General features: G+C 41.1%; 1 long non-coding RNA gene across 2 annotated transcripts in view; it reads right to left on the reverse strand.

Moving 5' to 3' along the window:
* Window positions 1–7,054: 7,054 nt before the first annotated feature.
* Window positions 7,055–11,848, reverse strand: part of LOC138006082 (uncharacterized) — a 14,882-nt gene continuing 10,088 nt past the window's right edge. For both annotated transcript variants that reach the window (XR_011123841.1, XR_011123842.1), the window contains exon 3: window positions 7,055–7,942. This is a non-coding gene — a long non-coding RNA (uncharacterized lncRNA). The remainder of the gene's footprint in view (window positions 7,943–11,848) is intronic.

The following is an 11,848-nucleotide window of genomic DNA, read 5'->3' on the forward strand; positions in this document are numbered from 1 at the left end:
AAAACAGAAAGCAAACCACACGTCTCCCCGATAGCGCGGTTTCACTTTCACTCTCGGACTAAAATGACACTTTAGCACTTCATCGAGGCTATCACTCGACTTTTTGTTTTGCAAGAATCTATATAAAAGTTTCCCGTTTTGCTCTTTACTGCTGTGCTCTGAAAACGGCGATTCTTCTTTCTAGCGAGTTTTCCCGCACGAAAGGTCGCCATTTTGAAATGTTTTTGGCCACGTTCGATATATCAATATTATTATATGGCTTGTGTTTGTAGCCGATATAACGCGCGCTCTGATTGGCTAATTGTGACTGAATTGTAGGGCATTATTCTCCCGTAATGCCCATGGGCCTGTTATGGGCTTGCAAAAACAAAGCAAAAGGTAATTAAAAAGCCATATAATAAACTACTTACTAACCTCACTTACTCTGGATCGTACTGAGGAATATTGGCCCTCGGTCGTTTTTGTACGGACCGAGCGCAGCGAGGTCCGTACTGCCACGACCCCGGGCCAATATTCCCCAGTACGGCCCTCGCGCTCGGTTAGTAAGAAGTTATTCATACATGGCTACGAGTCTTTATGGTTAAATTTAAACATTGTTTTGTTTAGAAATATCCGTTGAGACGAGTGAGACAAAGAAAACCGAACTGGGCCGTGAAATTTGACCATAAAGCCTCTTAGCCATGCCCGAATGCGAACGTGGCCTACACTGTTTTATGCGCAGAACAGGATGCGCAGTGCAATACAAGGGAATCACCTTAACCCTTCATGGGAACTCTTTTTTCAACCCTTTCTAAATGGTCTTGATTATGAAAGACGTTATGCCGTTAAGAATGGGATTTTAAGAATTTTTAATGCAAAGTGGGGAGCTTTTATCCAGGAAAATGATCTTCAGTCTTCATTTCCTTTGTCGAGATGTACGGAGAGCAGCATTTTGTGCTAACTCTCTAGAGACTCTTTTCATGTTTTTAGATGGATAATTGGAAGTGCGTAATGCGTGTGGGTGTGTGTGTGTGGCTGTGCGTGAGTATGCAGGAACTACTTAAGTTATTTTGGCTACTCTGTATTAGTATCACCCAACTAGTGGACTAATGCAAATGCTGAATTTTGATTGGATACGCTACTAGAGGACTATTAGTTTCTATTAGAGGCAACGTGCTATGTACTAGTGTGCACTACAAACCTACTGATTCACACAGTTATTTGTTGTATTCATCGTCACATCCATCACATGTCAAGAACTCCATTCCTTATTCTCAATTTCTTAGACTTCGACGTCTATGTAGTGATGACTCCGATTTTTCCAGCTACGCCAGGAAATCGTAAGTTATCTTTTTCCTTTTCCCACACTTAGCAGTAACTTAGCTTTCCGTTTAGCCACTCTCATTTTCGCCAAAACTAGGTTTTGTAGCCACATCAACTTCATCGGCCGTTGCCTCAATTCTAAAGTCATTCCTAAAGGTTTTCGCTCGAACTTTCATGCGTCTACATTCTCTCACTCAAATCAGTATCTTCACCAAATTCGATGTGCGCAAAATTCTTTTTCACGTAATATTATGAGGATCACAATTAGAGCTATGTGCCAAAAACGAATCGCACTTGACAAACAAATTCTTCATTGCCGCTGCGAACTTTCCTAAATCTGTCCAGCAATTTTAGTGCAATCGATTCGCGCTAAAATCCGACAACTTAATTCTGGACTGTTTGACCATTTACACCAAACCAAGACTCTTAAACTTCAACAATTAATAGGTCCGCAAATTACCGACGACACTACATTGCATAGCCATAATACCGTTATTACAATTCCAGAAAATCTTCCGCTTACTGACTCAGAGAAATCTGTTCTCAGTAAGGGCCTAAATTTTGTCCCTATTACCAAACGCACCAACGAATTTTCTATTAAGCAAGATGTTGAAAAATTCCTTCGCCGCGTTCAGTTAAAAGCCTTTTTTCACGACAAAGAGGATGATTCGGACACTTCTAATAAAGATATTTTTGAAACACTTCTAGTTCGCAAATCCAAATGGACTCCCCCAGAGGGACAATTTGCCTCTTTAGATTTTTTCACCAAAAAATGCCGTCACGACATTCACAAACTTAAATTCAATCGCAACACTAAATTTTCCAACCTTTCCTCGGAAGAGTGGGCGGCGCTTAAAAATCTTAGTAAACGCAACGACATAGTTGTCAAATCGGCCGACAAAGGCGGCGCGGTAGTTGTTTGGCGGTCCGACCTTTACCAAAAAGAAGCTTTGCGGCAACTTTCGGATACCTCGTTTTATGCCAAAATCCCTAAAGATCTCACTTCCAACAATCAAAAACTTGTCAAAGACACCATTCAAAATCTTATAGTTAATCAAGAATTACCGGACACTGCCACTAATCTCATCATCAACACCCCTAGAACTTCGTGCATTTACTTCTTGCCTAAAATTCACAAACCCAACAACCCAGGTCGACCTATCGTTTCTGCCTGTAGTTGCCCCACCGAACTCATTTCTAGCTACTTAGACAGGATTATGACGCCTATCGTCAAATCTTTGCCATCATACATTAAAGACAGTACACACGCACTACAAATTTTCCGCGATTTCAATTTCTCCGGCCAAGACAAACTTATTTTCACCATGGACATTACATCTCTATACACAGTCATTCCTAACAGCGAAGGTCTTCAAGCACTTAAACACTTTTTCGATCAACGCACTGTCAAAGAACCTAGCTCGGAAACGCTCCTCCGCCTTGCCGAACTAGTTTTAACGCTTAACTGTTTTTCATTCGCCGGCAACTATTACAAGCAAATTAATGGTGTAGCGATGGGCACAAGAATGGGACCTAGCTATGCCAATCTTTTTGTAGGATATGTTGAACACCAATTTTTTAATCAGTACAACGGCCCCAAACCTGAACTCTACGGCCGCTACATCGACGACTGCATCGGCGCTATTTCATCCAGCAGAGAAGAACTCGATCAATTTATAACCTCCGTCAACTCTTTTCATCCGGCTCTTAAATATACCTGGGAAATTTCCGAAACTTCATTGGCTTTCCTAGATATCAAAGTTTCTATTAGAGGCAACGTGCTATGTACTAGTGTGCACTACAAACCTACTGATTCACACAGTTATTTGTTGTATTCATCGTCACATCCATCACATGTCAAGAACTCCATTCCTTATTCTCAATTTCTTAGACTTCGACGTCTATGTAGTGATGACTCCGATTTTTCCAGCAAATCAGAGGAGATGTGCCAGTTCTTCGAAAAACGTGGCTATCCTGTCTCTGTGGTCAAAGCGGGCCATCATCGCGCCCAACAATTTGATCGACAGTCGTCACTACAAACGTCACAGAAAGATAAGAATGACAGAATTCCATTCACCCTCACTTTCCATCCTCATAATCACGCAGTCAAAAGCATCATTCTTAGTAATTTTAAATTACTCCAAAATGATCCCGAGACTGGTAGAATCTTTTCGCAACCTCCACTTATTTCATTCAAACGCGACAAAAACGTAGGCAACTTTTTAGTTAGAAGCGCGCTCAAAACCAACGAGCAACCCGGCACTTTCAAATGCGCGCGCTCACGATGCAAAACTTGTCTTTTCATTGTTAACACTAGCAAGATATCGGGACCTAAGCGATCTGTTAAGATCACCGATCGTTTCACATGTACCTCCGCAAATGTCATTTATTGCATAACCTGTACGTTATGCAATAAATTATACATTGGTGAGACAGGTAGACGACTAGGTGACCGATTCCGCGAACACCTTCGCGATGTTGAGAAGAATGACAAGGATGCATCTAAGCCAGTCGCTCGCCATTTTAATCTGCCTAACCACTCCAAAAAACACATGGCTATCTGCGGCCTTTCCCTACATCTAGGTACGACGGAAAGCCGCAAGAATCTGGAACAAAAATTCATCTTTCAAATCGGCACCCTTAATCCTCACGGTATTAACGAACGCTTTTCATTTAACTAATATATTCCTACTTTTCACGTTGCCATGTTACCACCAATAGCGTAGCTCCTACTCTACTATAAAAACTACACGTAACCCATAATCCCTCGATTCGCTCTGACGAAGGGCTAACGCTCGAAACGTCAGCTTTTAGAATCTCTGTACGGTGGTCAATTTACATTATCAACTCCGTTGATAAACCAAATTTTTGTAGACTATTAGTAATAGTTCTCGAGTAGCGAAAAGCGTGACGCCCTCTTTCGTTTTATTCCCAAATAAATATTTCTTCAACTTGCATTTGCTAACTTTATTCATAGTTATTAGAGGGGAATGGTTATGAAACCCGACAAATTTCTTTGTTGTAGGTTTTTGTTCTCTTAATTGGCCTTGACCGTGCACAAAACACAATAGCTGTTTACTCCGTACTGAGGAACTAACCAATAGAAACGTGTTGGTTACATAATTCATGCATGCTCTTATTAACTATGCTTTCTTATTGCCTTTTCTGTCCGACTAGTTGGGTGATACTAAAACAATTCGGCTTCGCCTCATGGGCTATTGACCCGTAGCCCTTGCGGGCTACGGGTCTAATTGTTAATTGTAGATCTGTATTGTTAAGTAATTACTGTATAGTGGCAATGTAATCATGTATTTATATGCTTTATATGTAAGTAATATAAATCAGTGATGTAAATAAATCAATTATTAAAAAAAAAAAGCATTATGAAAACTCAGTTTTTCTGCTCCTTGACTTTTTCACGGTGTAGGTGCAAGTTATTTTATGGCCTTTCACATAATTTTGCGGCAAACCAGAGCAGGTGTCAAACTTGACTTTGCACTTTTCTCAGTATTCTCCATGTTGTACTTTGAACAAACTTGACCTACACAGGATTTTTTGGTTTGATTTTTTCGTTTGATATATCGTTGGTTAAAGCCAACTCGTATTCAACGCGCGTTCATGGAGTAATTGTTAAATGGAAATTTCTGAAGTGGACACAGATGTGCCGGGTGACGTGGTCAAGTGGTTAGAGCGCTACATTTGCCTGTAGATACTTAACTTTGGTTATTCCGAACTCATCCACGCTTTGTAGAAATCCAACAGGTCGTCTCTCTCTTTTGTGTTTACTTGTATTATTTTCCTTTTCACTTGGCCCACACAATGATGGAGATAGGGTATATTATGGCCGCGCGGGTATACGAAGTTTATCTTCGAGGGTTGATATTGTTTGGGCTCACTTTAGAGAGATAGGCCCTATTTACAAGCAGGTTTTTTTCAGTTGGCCTTTGGCCCGTTGCCAAGCATTCTATACTTCCTACGGGCACATTACACCTTCCAATAGTTTCAATGAGTTTTTCTTTCACTAGCAGTTGCATTTAGTGTCGTTTCCGGGAAATTTTTGTTCCATTTGTTTCCTTCACAAAAAGGAAAAAATAGCTAGTGACTCTGGTGAAACCACGAGATCTAATTGTCTCCTGGGCCCAACGCATTCTTTGTGATCGGAACGAAAACGACTGAACAAGGAACTGAGGAAGAAAACGCGTACGCGGCGGCTGGTTTGGTTAGATGGGGCCTACGGCATTAGAACATCAACCGAAGTCTAACCCGTGACACTTTATTAAGCACGCCGGGTCAAGTGATATCTGGAATAAAGGAGGCAGATTTTGGCATTACACTTAAGAGTCGAAGGCAGACTATAATCTTGGACAGAATAAAATTGAACAGAAATACCCCCTTCCCACCAAATCAAGGATGAAGCCGCGTGATGGCCAAAATGCGCCAGTTTCCCATCACTGATTTTGGGGGAGGGGTGGTCTCAATTTTCCATTTAATTTGTCCAAGATTGTAGCTCATTGACATCTGGGGATATCGGTAAATAGAGCGTGTTTGCTGTTTCTGGGATAGCACCGCCTTATCCATTGTGGAGTTAGGCAGATAATATATTTGCCTTTGATGGGTATTATTGTCAGTGCTCACTCGCCACACACGTACAGAGACCAATATAAATAAATCAACAGAGGTTTTGAAAAGTGGACTAAAATAATCGAGCGGAAGAACGCGGAAAGTTCTGAAGCAATGGAATTCTAAAGCTACCGCTCCAACCCAAACTTCGGAACTTTTTTAGAGGATGAAGGGCAAGTGAAACCTAATAAAAGCCACTTGGTTAACTGTAGTTTGCTGAAAGTCTCGAGTCAAGTTAAGGGAGATTATAGCACAGCCCACAAACGATTGCTGGCAGAGGATGGAGTTGCCAATGATACAAATACCCGACCCTGACAACAAGCAGGTATTGCCAAGCGGTGGTGGTAACACAATTTCAATAGGCCACTTCGGAAAATACCATAATACTCTTTGTTTGTCCCCCCAGATTTTGCATAAGCATTGTTTCCAGTTTCTCTTGGGGCTTTTAATGGTCTCAAGAGAAAACAAAAACAATGCGTATGCAAAATTTGGGGGGACAAACAAAGAGTATTATGGTATTTTCTGAAGTGGCCTATAGTTACAAGTGGTTCATATGGGGTAGAAACCCAGCACTTCACATTTCACTCAAATCAGTTAAGTTTTTTATTTGGTTAACTGTAGTTTGCTGAAACTCTCGAGTCAAGTTAAGGGAGATTATGGCTCAGCCCACAAACGATTGCCGGCAAAGTATGGAGTTGGCAGTGTCACAAAAACCCGACCCTGACAACAAGCAGGTATTATCAAGCGGTGGGGGGGTAACAATTTCAATAGTTACAAATGGAGAGGACTTCGAGGAAGTATCGATTAAGCACTTCCATTTCACTGTATAATCTGTTTTGAAAGTTAACACATACTTTTTAATCCGCTTCAGTACTCTCGTGGTATTTCCCATTTTCGTGCTGAGAGCGCACATTTTGCCACAGGGTAAAAAAACAATTATCACCGGAATTTAAAAGGAAAGGGCCGGATGAGTGAAGTGAACACTTAGTGTCTCTTCGTCGTGATCAACAAGTCGTACGTCGGCTTCCTGGGAGAATACTCTCTGGAGAGTAAAGGAACTTCCGACGTTAAATGAGGTGTACCTTTACCTTTACCTAAACTGAAAGCACGAATAAGGAAACACAAACTGAGCCCTGTTTGAATAACAAGTTTTACTCGTAGCTCTACAAATCATATGGAATGTCTCCAAATATCAACACGTTTAACAGAGACTAGCAAACAATCCTCCTTCCTCAAAACTAACAATGCGTTAAAACGACAATTGCTTTCTCCTTCGTTGTTAATTAATCGATGACAGGACGATGTATGCACAGAAAATTACAAGTTAAGCTTAAGCTGAAGACAATGACATTGGGCTTATAGAAATGTTTGTTCTTAAACTAAATGGGACATCTACGGTAATATTTAGTAACAAAATCCTGCATAACTTCCCGGAAACTCTCAAAAACAATATAGTAGTCATAAAAAGCACACTGTGAAAACTATTCCATGATCAGTGCAACTCACTTTGTTGAGGTACCCATCGAGATATATAGCTTATCCTTCGTGAAGGACCTTTGGATCAGCTCACGCGTAACTTGGGCTGTCACACCATTGAAATTGGAGTAGCACTCAGACATATCACCATTGGAAAACTGCCCGACTGATTTGGTCATGATGAGCCCCATTTGAGTAAGAGGTGGGAAGATTACTCTTGGCTTCGCTTTTACGAACAGTAGATTCCCAGTGAGCGCGTCGGTAATCACATCTTGAGGCTGTTTGTAATCCTCGATAACGATCCCCTGCCAGACAATTCCTTTACTGTTCTTCACGGTGGTGTTAACGTGAATGTTCCCCATTGGAAAACCGGCTCGAATCAGTGTTCGCAGAGCCATGCCTTTCCTTTCATCGTCTACAATAATCGGAATGTTCATAACAGGCTTGTCGGGGTTTTCGAGATCGCCAACAGTTACAGCAGGATCACAGCCAAAGGTATGGGGGAAGTTGTTTAGCAAAGTATACCACGGAGCGATCATTGGAGCTGTTAAATGACAAGAGACAGTTCTCACTGCGTCATTTTGTTATTAATTACCGAGCTAATCAGCTCCTTATAGAGTATGTGCACGGCGGCCATGTTGGAGGACCAAAACAGTTAAAGCCAAAGGAAGATCATTCTTTTGTTTCGGTCCTCCAATATGGCCGCCGTGCACATACTCTATTGGCTGCACTTAAACATGGAATGAGTTCGGTGATTGACGTCCAGGTTCCTAGACAAAAAATAATTTGCATTTCCGGGGCGTTTCCCAACGACTTCGTTACCCTGGTCCCAGAAGTTTTTCTTGAGCCGCGAGAGAGCTGCAAAGCGGCAAAGACGTGCAGAATAGAATAGGAATAAGAATTAAACGCAAAGAGCTTGTGGGGTCTTGTACTTAACAAAATAATTACTTGTCCGATTAAAAACTATCAATTATAACTAAAACACATTTCTAAAAACAATCTAATAGATTAGAATTCTTAAAACGCAATCAAACATTAAAATTTAAAATTTTTACTTCTCTACTTAAAAGTACGTGTAATTAGTTAATATGTTCCTAACCGTTGAACCCGATAAACCAGTGATACTAAAGCTCCTGAAGCGATCATTTCACGAAGTCTCTTGAGGCAGGAGCTCATCAAGAGGAGCCTCTATCTCCCATACTTGGCCTCGGAGTCAACCCTTTCCCCAGTAGATTTATTTATAGAACACCTCCCTTGGGAGATTCAGCACGCTCACTGTTGTAAAAGCCAATCTCCCTTGGGACATTCAGCACGCCCACTGTTATAAAAGCCAATCAAAACAGAGCTATCTCAGCGTCAAGGGAATTATGATACTTTTCGCGGGAAAAACCTGTTCCTAAAAATAAATTTATTTGGGAAAGGGTTGACTCAAGGAATTAGAGGAGATAGAGGCTCCTCTTGATGAGCTCCTGCTTGAGGTCAATGAGGCCTTCCAAGGGAGCTTCTGATGTCGCTTTGTCGCTCATTTTTTAGCCCACGTGTCACCTATTTGGCTAGAGACATCGCTGTCGTTTTTCCGCTGCAATACAATTGTCGCTGTCGCTTTTTCGCTAGAATACAATTGTTGGCTAAACGTGCTTAATTTTTGCGTCCTGTAATTTTGTTTAATTTAAAGAGTAAAAACTTCCTTCTTTTTATAGAAGATCAACCACTACTGAGATCACCATTACTAAGAAAGCCAGAGATAGACGTTTGAACGGTTTTGATGATCTTAGCGACCTTACCCTTCCTTTCTTTACCGTTGCAGCTCTTTTTGTCCTTCTTTTTCCTTTTTTTGAGAACGAGATGCTTCCGTGAAGCATACACTGGGTTGCCTGTGGTACATGCTACAGAAAATCAGAAGGCACTGAATTGTGTGGTATTGAAATACAGCATTCCAGTCTCTGAAGAATAACAAATAAAAGAGAAGCGAGAAACATCGGCTTCTGGGCTGACATGTTTATAATTTTCAAGTTCCCTCACAACTTCGTTTCACCACAAGTGTGCCCTCTGAGATCTGACAGCTTTGTAATATTGAATTTCACTGAAGTCAAGCCCTGTTCCGCCGGGTTAGTGTTAGGATGGGAGACCAAAACAATAAATCCCTCATAAAAAACAGAAGCATCTGACCAAAAATACTATTAACGCTAACAAATGCGAACTCAGCAAGGTACAGATTTTGTTAGCTTGCTTTATACAAAACAAATATTGATGAAAAAGCAAATAACTATTGATACACAGTTTTTAGAAAGAGCAGAAGGAAGTTTCCGGGACGGTCGATCGAGAATAAAATATTGGGTCACCTCGCAGCTCTTACAAGGTCCCACCTGATTGGAGACCACCCTTGAGGTTTAACAAAAGAACAAATAACAGAAACAATGGACCCTAGGCCTAAAACAAAAGGGCCATTGTTTATGTTACCCTTGGCCTAAAACAAAAGGGCCATTGTTTCTGTTATTAGTTCTTTTGTTAAACCTCAAGGGTGGTCTCCAATCAGGTGAGACCAAGAGAAAATGAGGAGACAGAGAAGGAGGCTCCCGGTCCAGCCCTTCGGATATGTCATGTCTACGAAAGTTATTTTTAGACGAGCGGAAGTCTTTGTTCTAGCGGAAGTCTGTATTCCGAGACGTCCGCATGCAGGCCAACCTCAGTCTGATGTTTGAAAGAAAATAAATATTCATTAGCCTTCCACGTGCGCCGCCATTTTCTCTCTTCACTAAGAACCTGAGAGCGAGACAAGACTGCATGCGGACGTCTCGGAAGACAGACTTCCGCTAGAACAAAGACTTCCGCTCGTCTAAAAATAACTTTCGTGGACATGACATATCCCGACCAACGCCCTGAGACTCCGTCTCTGTCCCCTCATTTTCTCTTGGTGAGACCTTGTAGGAGCTGCGAGGCTACCGAAAATATTAGCTAATATTTACGACATGAAAACAACATTAATTTTGAACCGTGAATATAGAATATAAAAAGTTACGATCAGCGACAAACATTTTGGGAGATTTTTGCTACGTTTAAGTAAATTGCAAAATCGAAAGTGACATGGCCGGGATTCAGCGGGCGCCGTGATTAAGTTTAATACCCTGGCATGTTTACTCGCCAAACAGTGAAGCATCTGTGTCAAATGATGGCAAGATTCTGATACCGGGTTTTTGTAAGTTTCTTTTTCCGTCAAGTGTTATAAAGTTTGACAATGAAATGAGCGAAGTCAAAACAAAGATCACAATCGCCCAACTCTTGTTTATGCAAAGTCAAAATTTACTCTCCAAGACGCCTACGACGTTATTTATCACCAGGTAATTCCATCATTTTGGAAATAGCAGCTACTTTATTATTCATCTGCGTCACAAGTTTTCACTGATTTTGGGGCTCATTTTGTTGAAACTCAAGCACGCTTCCAACAGGCCTGTGAACCCTTCTTGCTTACAGAGCAGTTTAAAAAACTTCTCCCATATCACATTTCAACCTTAAGCTCGAAAATTCAATACACAACATGATATTATAATTCACAAAGGCAGAAAATACCACAGAATCCTTTTCCAGCGAAAAATTTATTGAAACAAACAACATATTTGCTCTTAGAGGCGAAAACCTCTTCCCATTTCATTGCGTGCGTGAAGACAAGAAACTCAATCGTGTCAAATTACCATGTACTTCAGGTAAATACAGCTCACTTTGATTTCGGCTCGACGGGCGATAGATTGTTGTCGAAGTCCATTACTCGTCGCTTTTGAGATTCCTGCCTAGTTTATCCAACTGACTTTCCATTATTGAGCTCCATAAGGGAATATTTTGTTTAAGGATCCACTAAAACGCCATTCGCGTTACATGACTTTCTACTGTGTCCACCAGAGAAATCTACGCAGTTCCACTACCCTCTCGATCCTAAGAAAATATGCGCAGAAGGCTCTATGCACAAAGACACCACTTACCAGGGGAGTGACAGGCACGACTTTTACCGACACGGAAAAAAATACTAAAAAAAACCCCGGAAATCTACCTATTTTCCGACTGGGTTTGCCATAGGGCAACCCAGTAAAAAGAAAAAAAAGAAAAAAAAGATAACAAACAAACTAAACGCAGACTTTGACTGGGTTTGCCATAGGCAACCCAGTAATGATGTGAAAACGAGCTACGCAAGTGTTAATACGGTTATCGAAATACGTAAACATCAAGCAACAATTAAGCCCTCGCATTATTAATTATTAATTGCTGTCATTGCTGGACACTTTAAATGCAAGCGAAGGCCGTCAAAACCCTCTTTAGTAATTATTAGTCCGTAATCAGACAACTTACCTTTCCTTTCTTTCCCCTCGTGGCTCTTTTTGTCCTTCTTTTTGTTTTTTTTGAGAATGCTGTGACTGCTGTGCGATTTTTTTAATGTTTTCTCATTTCACGTACTCCACGT

The sequence above is a fragment of the Montipora foliosa genome, chromosome 6 (assembly GCF_036669935.1).
Source record: "Montipora foliosa isolate CH-2021 chromosome 6, ASM3666993v2, whole genome shotgun sequence".
Lineage (NCBI taxonomy): Eukaryota > Metazoa > Cnidaria > Anthozoa > Scleractinia > Acroporidae > Montipora > Montipora foliosa.